Source organism: Notamacropus eugenii, chromosome 2 (assembly GCF_028372415.1).
Source record: "Notamacropus eugenii isolate mMacEug1 chromosome 2, mMacEug1.pri_v2, whole genome shotgun sequence".
NCBI lineage: Eukaryota > Metazoa > Chordata > Mammalia > Diprotodontia > Macropodidae > Notamacropus > Notamacropus eugenii.
The window spans coordinates 420,448,608-420,462,910 of NC_092873.1; the positions used below are offsets into that span (position 1 = coordinate 420,448,608).

The 14,303-nt window shown below is 36.0% G+C and overlaps 1 protein-coding gene and 1 long non-coding RNA gene across 5 annotated transcripts in view; one reads left to right on the forward strand and one right to left on the reverse strand.

The window, feature by feature from the left end:
- The window catches only part of ESRRG (estrogen related receptor gamma), a 686,396-nt gene that overhangs the window by 124,296 nt on the left and 547,797 nt on the right, over nt 1-14,303 (forward strand). The window lies entirely within an intron of this gene.
- Nucleotides 6,130-10,231, reverse strand: LOC140529283 (uncharacterized). Its single transcript, XR_011975480.1, has 3 exons — nt 9,884-10,231; nt 9,357-9,569; nt 6,130-7,172 (listed from the first exon to the last, which is right to left on the reverse strand). It is a non-coding gene; the product is annotated as an uncharacterized lncRNA (long non-coding RNA).

Consider the following 14,303-nt stretch of genomic DNA (forward strand, 5'->3'; position numbering starts at 1 on the left):
AAATCTAAAACAAAGTAATTACCCAGTTTATCCTTGATTGATCATTATAAGAGGAATCAGATTCCCCTGTCAAATTACCTGTATCTGTCTTTGTTACATGCCAGCAATACAGGCATAAAGTTGAGGGACTTTGGAGAGACTTCAAAGGTCAGAAATGAAGATGACTGAAGAATTGGATTGTGAGCTTCCTGAGGAAAATTTTAAGGAATATGGATCATATAATCTGAATAAGAAAAGGTTGAAGTTCTGCTTAATCAAAAGACAAATGAAATGTTGAGAGATTTACTATTCCCCTTTTTCTCTGATAATGAGTCAAAGCTGCATCCAGAAAGACGTAGGTTACACATAAGCAAGAATTTTCTGATAGTGAATATTGGGAATGATTGACTGGAATTATCAAGTGAAAGTTTCCTTCTCTTGACTTCTCTGCAATCATCCTTTTAGATGCTATTATTTTTAAGGGAAGCATAATTAATAGTTTCATTTCCTTTCCTCTATTTTTAATATCAAATATGTTGAAGTTAATTATGCTTTTTGATAGTGTATATACATCTATATGTAAAACTATGGTAATTTATATATTGATAATTTGATTTATTTTTTGTGTCTTGCTTCTGGTATCTTCACTGGTATCGTTAAGATGATTTTGGGTCAGCAATAGAAATGACCAACAAAGTGGATCATTTTTTAGGTGGTGTCACACAACTATTGAGTAGGATCTAGAAATTGCCCAGAAATGTAATTTATCATTGGATAAGGCAACTGACATCTAAAATTCTCAAATAAAGACGCTTTTATTTGTATGCTATGGTGCCCCAGTGCTTTGTACCCCAATTTCAATTCCATAGCTTACCTACTGTTGAACTCAATTCTAATGCTACCCCCCAAATAAAACTCTTTATCACTTACTCTTAAAAATGACAGGCTTTATTCTAGAATTTGGAACTGTACTCAGAATACTGCTAACTTGTGCTACCCTCTGACCAAGAGACACCACTACTAGGCATGTGCCCTAAAGCACTAAAAGAAAGAAGGAAAGTATACCTATGTACCAAAATATTCATAAGAGACTTTTTGTTTGTAGCAAAAACCTGTGAACTAAGAAGATGCTTGTCCATTGGGGAATCACTGGAGAAATTATAGTACATGATTATAATAGAATTAATGCACTATAAGAAATGAAGGGACAGATTCAGAGAATCTGAAGGGAAGACTTAAATGATTGATGGAAAATGAAGTGAGCAGAACTAGGAAAGCAATTTATAATTATAATGAAAAAACAAAAGAAATGAAAGATAGAACTTATCCATGTAACAATTAACCACAACTCCAGAAGACAGCTGATAAAACATACAATGAAATACATTTTCAGATAAGGCCAATGTATGGTTTAGTTAACTTGACTGTTTATTCCAAGGGGAACTTTTTGTGGAGACAAAATGTAGAAGAGTGTGGTAATAATTGACCCCCCCAAAAAAGAAAAAAATCGATGGATGGATGAATAGATGAAGCATTTACTAATGTTTGCAATGTGCCAGGCATTTGTTAAGTGCTGGGGATACAAATATAAGCAAAACGAAAGGTGGTCTGTGCCCTCAAGGAGCTTATGTTTTCAGAGGGGAAGACAATGGAGGCAAGTCTGGAGAGTCATGAAATTAACAGTATTTGAAGTGAACATGGATGGCATAGGTACTTTCTCAGATGGAGATTTTGGGAACAAAATCACTAATCAGAGTACGAGACCTTGGAGTTGATGGCAAGTAATCCAGTAGTCATGACTGGAGCTGAGTTTAGAATGAGAAAAAGAAAAAGAATGTCAACAAAACATTTTTAAAAATTAACGAAATAGACGGGAGTGACATCGGAAGGGAGAAACAAATCAACAGGACAGCTTTAGAACTAATATGTTGAATTTATTACATACCTTAAAAATAAAGCTGAATGTAATAGTTTGTTTCATATATAATTGTTTTTTAGTTTTTTTAGTATGGAAATTTCCATGTTTGTTGATATTTATCAAATTCAAAATAACCAAAAATATAATGAGTTCTGTTTTTTGATCTTTGAAGCCATTCACTGATGTTTTATTTTTATTGTACTGTATGAAAGTATATAATACTGAATTTTGTAAGTAAAGTTGACACATTCTAATGACAAGAGCACTGGATTTAGAGTCAGGGGATTTTGAATTCTAGCTCTGAAATTTATTATCTGTATGACCATGAGAAAAACACTTAACTTCTCTTTAAGTCATCTTTTTGTTAAAGGATTTTTTTTCTGTTTTGTTTTTACATTACAAACATTTGCAGTTATTTCCATTTAATGAAAGATCTCCTGTAGCAAAGTGAAAATAGCTAATCAAAACTAATAGTGTAATAACCTCATCTGAAAGTTCTTACTTACATATTTCACATCTGTATTCCCCCTCTACCCCTCAAAGAATCAGTTTTCCTTTCTTTCAACTTCCCATCCCATTGGGGAAAAAAAGGAAAGAAAAACAACTTTCTTGTAACAAATATGCAGAATCAATTAGATCAATTCCCTCAGTGACTGTATAAGATATGTGTGTATGTGCCTCCTGTAGCTTAAATCCATCACCTCTCTGTAATGTTTCATCATTGGTCCTCTGGAATCATGGATGATTATTATTATTGATCATATTCTTAAAGCTTTCAAAGTTGTTTTTGTAGTGTTGTTATCACAAATTTTTTTCTTGATTTTTCTCATTTTGTTCTTCTTGTTTATAATATTCCTCATGTCCTCAATGTCCATTTTGATAATATTGGTAATCATAATATAAATTGTTCTTTTGGTTCTGTTTAGTTCACTTGGAATCAATTCATATAAGGCTTTCCATGTCTTTTTGAAATCATCTGTTCTTTACAGTACAATAGTATTCTCTCATAATCATATGCTGCAGCTTACATTCAGTTATACCTCAATTAATGGGCACCTTCTTAAGTTTCCAGTTTTTTGCCATTGCACAAAGAGCTGCTGTAAATATTTTTGTATATAAAGGATCTTTCCCTCTTTTCTTTGATCTTTTTTGGATATAGGCCTAATAACGGTATAGCTGTATCAAACGACATGCAGTATTTATATCTTTTTTGTGTACAATTCCAACTTATTTTCAAGAATGGTTGTAACCATTCGCACCAACAGTACACTAATGTGCCTATTTTCCTAAAGTCTCGCCAGCATTTATCATTTTCCTTTTTTTATCATCTGTTACTCTGATGAGGTTGAGGTAGAATTTCAGAATTACTTTCATTTGTATTTTTCTAATCAATTTGGAACATTTTTTCACATGATTATAGATAATCTGTGTTTCTTCCCTTGAGTACTGCCTGTTCAGATCTTTAGACTATTTATTAATTATAGAGTGAATCTTATAAATCTGAATCCGTTCCTTATGTATCTTGAAAATAAGACTTTTATCAGAGAAATTTGTTGCAAAGATTATTTCCCAGTTGTTTCCCATTTAATCTTAGCTTTATTAGATTTCAATCAATAAACATTTATCAAATACCAATTTTGTACCAGGCATTGTGCAAAGTACTAGATTTGTATGTGAAAAACATTATCCATTTTTGTTTTCTATAATCCTTTCTGTTCTTTGTTTGGCTATAAACTTTTCTCTTATAAATAAATCTGATGGGTAATTTTTTCCTGTTTTTCTAATTTGTTTATGATATGACCTTATAATCTAGGTCATGTAACCATTTGGAACTTATCTTTGTAAAAGGTGTGAGGTGTTGGTATAAATCTAATTTCTTTGCTGCTGCTGGCAAATGTTCCCAGCAGTTCTTGTCAAATAGTGAATCTTATTTCAGTAACTTAGGTCTTTGTGATTATTGAATACTCCAGGATACAGATATGTTCACTTCTGTATGTTGTGAACATAATTGGTTCCAATGATCTGCTTTTGAAATCTGTACCAAATTATTTTAATAATCACTACTTTGTAGTATAATTTGATATCTGGCACTACTAGTTCTTCTTCATCCCATTTCTTTTCATTATTTCTCTTGAGATTATTTTTTTTTTATAGTTTTAATGAGTAATCCTTTGGTAATTTGATTGGCATGATGTTGAAAAATTAAATTGACAGCCCCAGCCCTCAAGGAACTTATATTCTGATGGTGGAAGACAAGTACACTTGTATAAATGGAAGTTCCATCATGTAATTAGAGAGGGGGACCCCAGGGACAGAGGATACTTCTGAGGTGTGAGTTGCAGGTTGGAAGCGATCTTCGAATATACATGGTGAAGAAGAGAGAGAAATACAGCCTTATGGGAAATGAAAAGTGTATCTGGATTTCAGTAAAACATATGACAAATTCTCTTATGATATCCTATAAGAGAAAGAAAGATGGCTTAGATGGCAGGATAGTTAGGTAGATTCAGAACTGGTTGAATGAGCATGAATAAAGAATTGTCATTAGTAGATTGATAGCAAACCAGAGGATGTCCAGAGGAGAGTGATCAGGATGGTGAATAGACAAGAATCTATGCCACGTGAAAAGCTGCTAAGGGGCCTGCAGTTGGTTAGTGTAAGATAATATTTATGAGGACATGATAGCTGTCTTCAAACATTGGAAAGGCTCTCATTTGGAAGAGGAATTAGTCTTGTTATAATTGGCTAGAGAAGACAGAATTAGGAGCAGAAATGGATGTTTCAGAGATAATGTTCAGCTTAAAGGAAAAAAAATACTACAGTTAAGAGTTGTTCTTAAATGGTATATAGATTGCCTTGGCTGGTGAGTAGGGAACTTCTCATCAATGGATCAAGCAAAGGCTGAACTTTTTAAAGAAGTGGTAGAACAGATTCTTATTCAAGTCTGGATTGTACTGAACAACCTGCAAAGTTTCTTGCAATCAATGCTCTTCAGTTTGGTGACCTTGGTTTCCTTATCTGTAAAATGAGAAGGTAGGACCAAATTATCTCTAAGGCTCTTCCCATCTCTAACTTCTATTTCCTGCCATCCCTTGACTCTACAGTACTAAGTGCTGGGTATCTAAGTATAGTATTCTTGTTTCTAAATGGATTCTGAAAAATATGCAGCACGATTGAAGACTTTATGTCCTTAACGACACTAATCAGATTTGTTCCAAAATGGAATAAAATGACAAGAGAGCCTGTGTTCAGTGTAGTAACTTGGAAGGGAAAATAAGGCAAACCTAGCTCTAAAACCATCTGTTTGAATTAGTAGGTATGCAAATGCTGTGAGGTCCTCATAATTCCCATTCCTACCCCTGGTAATAGCATGAGTCTTCCCAAAAGAAAGAGCAACTGTAGTCATAGTAAGCTTTTGGTAGTGCTGTATTTAGCCCTATATTTTTAGTCTCTATAATGCAACAGAAATTTTGCCATTAAGAATCATTTGAGATGCAAATAGGGCTTAGTATCTCTGTATTTAAGATTTTCTTAAAATAGAAAATTCCCCCCTCCCCTTAGCTGACTTCTTTATTTTTTCCCTCTCCTTCCTTCTTCCTCTCCCTTAAAACAGAAAAACTACACCAACAAAATCCTGTAAATACATCAGTCACTTCTGTGGCCCAAGATGGGGGCTCAGTAGGACACCCTCATTGCAATGAAAGTGGAAATAGGGAGATTTTTCGAGGATAAATCTGTTTCTGATTAAAGTAACTTGAGCCATAGGAAGGAAAAAGTAATATAGACCCTTGTGACCTGCTCTTAGCCAATATAAGATGAGCAGTTAATATGAAGCTGTGCTTACACACATACGTTAACCGCTTACATTCTATATATCTTCTTGATTGTTGGAAGAAGATGCCTCTACATATGTAAGTACACGTGTGCAGACACACATATTTATAAATTAATAAGTATATGAACCAAACGAATATGTATACGCAAATACTTTTACTTACTAAGCTAACATATAAGTGTATAGAACACTAATATATTGATGGCTAATAAATAAATAAAACGAAATGAATATGTTTGTTAGTTATTTATATTACATGTAATTTGTATGTATTCACAATAAGTGTGTATGTATAATGTATAAATATATGCAATGTATATTTGGTAATAAATGTATAAGCCAAATGAATACGTGTATGTTAATTATATATTCATTTGGTTCTTATATTTATTAGCTATGTACACATTAGTGTCACATACACTTATATGTTAGTCTAGTAAGTACAAGTGTATATATGATGTATATTAGTTTAATTTATATGTTGTTTTACATGTGTATGTATTAGTGCACACACACATGTTAGCTTAATTAGTGGTACTTCCATTAGATATACCTCCACAGTGAAAAATCTTCCCTAAATTCTCACCTAGGTGAAATTATTTATTCCTCTCCTGAAACTCCCTTCGAGCTCTTTGTCTGGATCTCTCCTTTGCCTCCGCTGCACTGTAGCTTGTATTATACTTAGCTATACCCTGTCCCTCTTAGTATAATATAAGCTTTTTGAGGTCAGGTATTGCGTCATCTATTGTCTTCATGCCTGCGGTATCTTACATGTAGTAAGTGTTTTTAGAAAATGGCTTGTTGTACTGAATCAGGAAGACATAATACTTCTTGGAAGGTGGGGGAAAGGGATGGATTTTTAAAGATCGTGCATGGAATAACAAAATAAATTATATGCAGCTAGAAGACTGAGGCAGTCCTAAGAAAGTAAGTGTATGGGTTCTGTGTATTTTGCTTTTCCCAAACTGAATTTAATTCAACCTCAGGTGTCTGAAATCTGATGAAATACCAAGGAGGAGAAATTTTCTTTTCCAGCAGGGGTCTGGATGATAGCCCCTAACAAATGCAAAATTTGACATTCATATAAAAGAGAGCTAAACAAGTCCAATAAAGAGATGCTGGAAATCGACTGCAGCCAAAGGAAAAAAAATACAAAGTAATGCAAACAATCAACCATTGCACTGTTTACAGAAATCCAAGGGCTGACCTATAAGGCAGTGCTGCTACTTTCTCTTGTTATTTAGAGTAGCATAGAAAGGTGGTTGATGTAAAGAAAATGTATGATTGGATCGAGGTTCACAGGAAGTGGAGTTTAGAAGAGGGTCACTCTTCATTATTTGTAGAGCATCTTATTCCTTTTTTAGTGCTGTTGGGAAAGTGTTCTGCATTCAGTAGCATTGTTGGCCATCCCCTGTAATGAATTTCTGGAGAATGAGAGCCCTGAAAACCAGAAGAATTTAGTCCTGATTAGTATTTTGGTGAGTAGGGCCTGTATCATATTTTAATCTTATATCTAGTTTTCTAGGAGGCTAGTAAAAGGTGGGAAATAATGAATAATTTTAACAACGAAGAATGGAACCCAATGTTAGTCTCTAGAGGGTAGATAGCTTATTTGCTCATCTTTTAATATTAGGTTTGTATCTTTATGGCCTCCTGATTTTTTCCTATAAACGTAACAATCTCAAGAAACTATCTAGTAGCTATAACCATAATGGGATTTGTACATAGGTTGCCTAAATCTTAGCTTTGGGTTCAAGATGGAGATTTCCTCAAACTGACCATATAACCTTTGTCTGTTCAACTCACTTTTCTTATCTGCTGAATAGACATTCTCAGTTTCGTAGGGAAACTGAAGAACAAATAACCAATGAAATAAGATGATTTGAGAAGTATTTTAACATTCTGGAAATAGAATCTACATAATATAAATGTATATATGTATACATATATATGTGGGACAGTACAATATAGAATGGAAAAAAATCACTTGACGGGTATGATGGGAATGCTAGAGAGGAGGCTTACTGTGAAGTTTGCTTTTAATTCTGGGGCACATATACTATTTTAAAAATACCCCACAAACCTTAGCTTGACAAAAGGAAAGTGTAAAATAAAGCCTTAGTCTCTGCATTGACAGATATTTCCATAGCAACCTGACTGTCACTCAACACCCACTCCATCTAGCTTCAGAAAACACCCCCAGAAATAAATGTCAAAAGTCTTAGGCAGGTTCCAAATTTAAATCAAACTTTAAAATAAATTAAAATAAAAAAACCTTCAAACACCCCCAGTAGTCACAAAATTTTGAGAAAGGCAGGGAAATGGATGGCAAAAATCAGTTCCTCTATCTACAGATCCGAAGACGCAAAAGGATAAGTATTGTTTCATCTTTTCCCTCATTTATAGCATTACCTGAGCCAAGCAGTCACACACCTATGGACACATCACCTACAACTGTTTCATAGTGTTTTCTGATGCTTTCAAGGCTATTCTTCATTCCTATAACTCTCCACACCATATTCCCTCTCTGTGGTTCCCCCCAAGTCAGGTGTCAGCAGCCTTTTCAAAGTGCTGTGCCAAGATTCTGAGTCTTTCATTTTGTTGTGCCAGTGGTAGGGAAACAGGGTGCTGATTTTGAGTCTAATGCCAGTGTGCACATATGACTCCCCACTGACTCACAAGTAAAGTATCACCTGCTACTGACTCTCATTGCCAGCATCTGATCTCACGGTGGGGGATGGGAGTAGCAATGGGCTTGCCTGCCATCTTGGGCATGAAGTACCCAGGGCTTGTACGCATTACTTACTCTCATTCCTTCCTCTCTTATCCAGAAAGTGCTTTTCACTGATACACCTAAACCTAATGTGACACTTCGGTAGAAAGTCATTTGAGATGACTTCCCCTTTTTTATGAACCTCCTTAAGTTAGCTGGCAATCATCTTAAGGAATTATAGGTGTTAGAAAAGCTTCAGAGTGCTTGTCCTTCTCTAACTTGTTGAGTTAACTTGTTAAAATGCATACAGACATAGAAGCAAAGCTACAATGACTGTACAGTTTCACACTGGGGCTTTTTTCTTCTGTCCATTAAGATCTTCAGTCAGATTTAGTGTAATTGGCACTTGGCATCAACTCAGATCATAAACCTCTTTTTTCCTGCCAATGAAATATACCTTTCAAACATTCCTCTGGCATATGAAGGGTTATGTTCACTGGTTCCGTAAACTTGCTAATGGTATTTACAGTCACCTTAGCCAAGCGTCCTTTCTCCCAAGTACCTAATAAAGATGGTTTGCAGTGATAACCAAGGACAAAATGCAGTGGAATTCAAAGAAACCAAAGAAGAGGTAGCGGTGTACCTAATTTGTCAAGTTGTGAGTTGACGAAAGCCCTCCTTTGATACCTTTTCATGGCATGAAGATGAACCTGGATTTTCAAAAACTGTATCTGCAGAGTGCAGCATCTGGAAGGTCCCACCAAGGTGTAACAGATTAAAGGAACGTCTGGTGATGGGAACTGCCTATCTAAGTTCAAGGGGATTCATATACTCATAGCATTCATGGGTAAATGTTTATTTATTTATTTATACATTCTGGCCATAGCAACATTTCTTCCTCTTCTACTTACTGCCTGTATGACCTTGGGCACATGACTTAAACTCTTTGGACCTTGGTATCTTCATCTGTGGGGGCAGGTAGATGGTACAGTGGATAAATTGCTGGTCCTGGAGGCAGAAATACTGATCTTCCTGATTTCAAATCTGTCCTCAGAGACTAGCTGCATGACCCTGGGCAGGTCTCATAATCCCATTTGCCCCAGTTCCCTCATCTGTAAAAAGACCTGGAGAAGAAAAAGCAAAGGGCACTGCAGTATCTTTGCCAAGAAAACCCCAAATGGGGTCACAAAGACCTGGACATGACTGAAAAATGACTGAACAACAACATCTTCATCTGTATAATGAGAGTGTTGGACTGAATGGTCTCTAAGGTCCCTTCCAAATCTTTTAATGATAATAATCATAGCTAGCATTTATACAGAACTCTAAGCTCTCATTTGTTGCTCATGAGAACCATGAGAGGAAGCTGTTATTATTATTAACATTTTACTGGTGAGGATACTGAAGCTGAGAAAAGTTAAAGGACTTGTCTACTTACTGTTGTCACAAAGGTAGTGTTTGAAATAAGATCTGAACTCAGGTCTGAATTCATGTTGTCTCCAGTGGTATCAGTGACTCAGGTTTTCTAATGCGTCCTGGCTGGCTAGTCATTGGTGGTAATGTCCATGCAGAACTTCTGTAAAGGTCTCACGATTTATTATTTTTTTCCTGCAGGTGTGAATTGTCGTGAACTGAGTTAAAAAGTCATTGTCATCATAAGCCTCCACTGGTGTTGTGTGTTCATGATGTGCATATGTATTTTTACATTTTAATAAATTCTGAAGAGCAATTAAACCCCAACTCTCCCAGTTCATATGGCTTGGGCTCAAAATAAAAGAATTACTATAAGATTGGTCTAATGTTACTTAGCAACATACCAAGTTCTTAGAATGGTAAGCCACTGGTGAAATTCCGGTGGGTTCTGTTCAAGGGTAGAGTCATGGAGTATTGAGAAGTCACAGTTCAAGATAGAACTAGATTTTTATTTTTTAGTCATTTTCAGTTGTGTCCAACTCTTCATAACTCCATTTGGGGTTTTCTTGGCAAAGATGCTGGAGTGGTTTGCCGGTTCCTTCTCCAGCTCATTTGACAGATGAGGAAACTGAGGAGAAAAGAATTAAGTGACTTGTCCAGGGTCATGCAGCTAGTAAATATCTCAGGCCAGATTTGAACTCAGGAAGATGAGTCTTCCTGACTTGTACTCTTTCCTCTGTGCCACCTAGCTGCACCACTTGGCACAAAGTAAGTGCTTAATAAATGTTTATCAATTAGTTGATCTATACAGTAACCACCTCAGTTCAGGCCCTCATCACCTTTCTCCCTTTGAGTATTGTAATTGGCTACTAATTGGTCTCTTTGCTTCAGTTCTCCCCCCTTCTTGAACATATATGACAAAATGAGTTTTTTAAGCACAGATCTGACCCAGATACTCTCCTCCTCTTTAAACTCCAGGGACTCCCTGTTGCCTCTTGGAAAAATGTAAACTCCTTTATTTTTACTTTTAAAGCCCTTCACAATTTAGTCCTAACCTGTTTTTCCCAGTCTCATGATACATTATTCCCCTTCCTGCATTCTACAGTCCAGTCAAAATGAACCCTCTGTTGCTCACACATTGCTTACCTCCTTCCAAGATGATGTTTAAGAACCAACTCCTACATAAACTGATCTGATCTTTCCTGATTTCCCCAAGGACTCAGGTGAGTGCCTCTCTGTGTCCTTGAGAGCAGTAATTTTTTTTTCATATCCCCAGCACTTATAATACGTGGCCCAAAGTAGATGTCTAATAAATGCCTGAGGATAAATGGACTAAAGGTAGGTAGTAGAAATCAAGGAAAGATATGGAATTCAGGAAGCAGACAATTCAAACTTAGTCATTTCCAGAGATGTCTCAGACTCAGAGGTAGCCAGACCATGATAGGTTACTTGGATGACACTGTGATGTCAGAAATAAGGGCCAAGTCTGACAATATCTAATTTAGATGATGTCATGAAGAAATGCAGCTCTGGGCACATGGTCAGTATCCACCACTTACCGTTCCCTCTTATCCCCCAGTCTGTATGAGATCTTATCTAGGTTACTTCATAGGCCATTAGAAAAATACCTACTTACCTAGAGTTTATCTTGCATAGTGAATGGTGTGCTGTATACCTGGAATCAGGGTTCAAATTCTTCCTCTAACACTTATTAGTTGTATGGCCATGAGCTGGTTATTTCATTACCATAAGCCTCAGTTTCCTCGTCTCTAAGATGGGGATGGTAATACCAGTTGTAGCCATCTCTGAAGGGTATCATGAGACTTCAGTGAGATAATGTATGTCAAGCCCTTTACAGCTGCCATGTCAATGTTAGTTACTATTACATCCTCTGGAGGAATCCATGTCCTATTAAGTGGTTTGGCACCCACTACTAAACATAGTGAGCTTTCCCCCTGCTTTGGACCTTGTTTTACATTCTAAACAAAGCCTAAAATTCAGAGAAACAGGTTTTGAGGCCAGCATTTGACACCACTCTCATTTGGCTTCTTGTAGTGATAGTCAGGCAATGTGTCATTTTCTCCATAGAATATGTATGCAGCTGGGAAACGAGTTATTTATAATAATAAGACTTTGCACTTATGGAGATATTTGCATAGTAAGCAGATCATATGGAATCTGAAGTTGCCAGTGTCTAGTGAGTAACCTTGGAATCATCAGTATATCTAATTGTCAAATTCTCCTTATTTTAAGTTCATATATGTATATTTCAGGCCATTGCCCATGAATATTTTAGCCAATCAGGGACAGAGATTCTCTGCCATAGATGAAAGGTATTTTTAGAGCTAATTCACTGTTATAGGTGGGTGAGGTGGAGGGGGAGCTGAAATGCTTCTCCATCATTCTTTTGTTTCTCCCTCTTTCCCTGTACTGTGTACACCCCTGAACCATTTCTGTATTACATAGTTTTTTGCTGAAGGTCATTTTTTGCCGGTATCTTCATCCATTTTATTTCACCACAGAGTCTCCTAGTTTCTCAAGTAGATTTATCCATTGACTACTTTTCATAGGATAAAATGAAAGGTGAACTAATTTTACCACCACCTGAACCCCAGAATGGAAAGGTCACTGTTAAAAGTACTCAGATCTTCATAAAGATTACTGACACCATGTAGGCTGATAGATGGTATTTATCCTGGAGAGTTCATTTGAGCAGATTTTCCATCCAAGGATAAATACACCCCAAATCACAATGGTAATCAGAGTCACCCGCCTCATTTCTGATGATTTTACAAATCAGTTGGGTTTCAAAGATGTGACAACATTACCCTGTTCCCACACTGAGTTGTTTTGGCTGCAGGGGCGGCTGCCTTTTTTTTTCCAGCTGCATTTGTGAGTGTTTTCATCCCTTGCTAAAATATGTTTTTTAAAAATGTGATTAACAGCCATTTTCAGAGACAGATACTTGCTCTCCTCAGCCAAAGAGGCACAGCATGCAAAAACAGGCAAACATGAAAATAATGAAAAAGGGTATGTTTATTCATTGGAAACCATGTTAATGACTGCATCTGCCCCTCTCATTTCAGACTGGCTGGAATCATCTCTGCTCTTCTGGTTTGCTAATGTCTCCACCTACAGTGAAATCCCATAGTGGTGTCCCATAAATCAAGGATATCCATAGCAGACCTGACTTTTCTTCTCTGCATATGTTAAGGATACTTTTTTTTTAAACTTACCTGATGACTACACTCAGTGGGAATATGGTCATGAGATATGTTGTGGTGGCGATCTCAACACTTTTGGTAACTTCCTGTTCTTCGGTATTAATGACAAACATCATTAACAATAAACAATGAGCTATTCTAATTTTAGTGGCTTTCATCGTATCAAATATTCATAAAAGGTCAGGAGGTACATGTTTATTTTATAACGGAACCATTTTCATTTTGTATATTTTCTAGTTAAGCAGAATAGGCTGTTTCCTCTGACTGCTTTTAGGCCTACATCCTGTGACTCTGAAACTTCACATCACCTCAGAGGTAGACTTGTAAGTAGGCTCAGAATTTAAAACCTAAAAATTGTTTTTTCTTTTTTACCCAACTGCATGCTCTCCCATGAGAAGTTCTACCTACTCTATGTCTTGATCCTAGGATTTTAGGGCCTAGAGATTACCTAACGCATTCCCTTAACTGAAACATAGTTGCAATAAGAGGATGATAGCAAATAGCTAGCATTATATAAGGCTTTAACATTTGTAACATGCTCTATGCATGTAACCTCATTTTATTTCATCCCTCTACATTTCTGTCCATTGAAATTCTTTCTTTGGTCTTACCTCCTCTCCAGATCTTTCACCCTGTATCTGAAAACGTTCTCTTCTTCCTCTAATTAAAGCAATTTGTCTGATGTTTTTCACACACTTCTTTATAGCATAATTGCGTGTATACCTATCTTACTTATTCACCTTACTAGAATGTAAACTCCTTGTGAGTATTCTTTTGTGTTATTTTGTATGTTGGGATTCTCTTGGCCTAACCCATAACCTTGCACATAGTAGGCACTATAAAAAGTTATCTTTTCTATTTATATGCTTGAGTAAAAGTCCTTTGGGTCTTTTTTTGGGTTAAATAAAAGCCTGTCCTAAATTTGATCAGTTTTTAGACCAGAGGCTTTTTATCATTCCCTTTCTCAGAATAATGTTTTTAAATACATAAAATGTAATGGGTCAATCAAAATGTAAAAATATATAAACATGAAATGCATATAAAATAAAAATACAAGCAAAAAAATGATAGACTTACAAAGAAGAAATTATATTTATTTTGAAATCGAAAGTTAAAAAAACAAAACGAAGCTCATAGACCCCACACTGAGAACTGCAGGTTTTCCTCAGTGCTTAACTATTCATTGAGGGCCTGAGTTGAAGGACGAGAATCACATTCTGG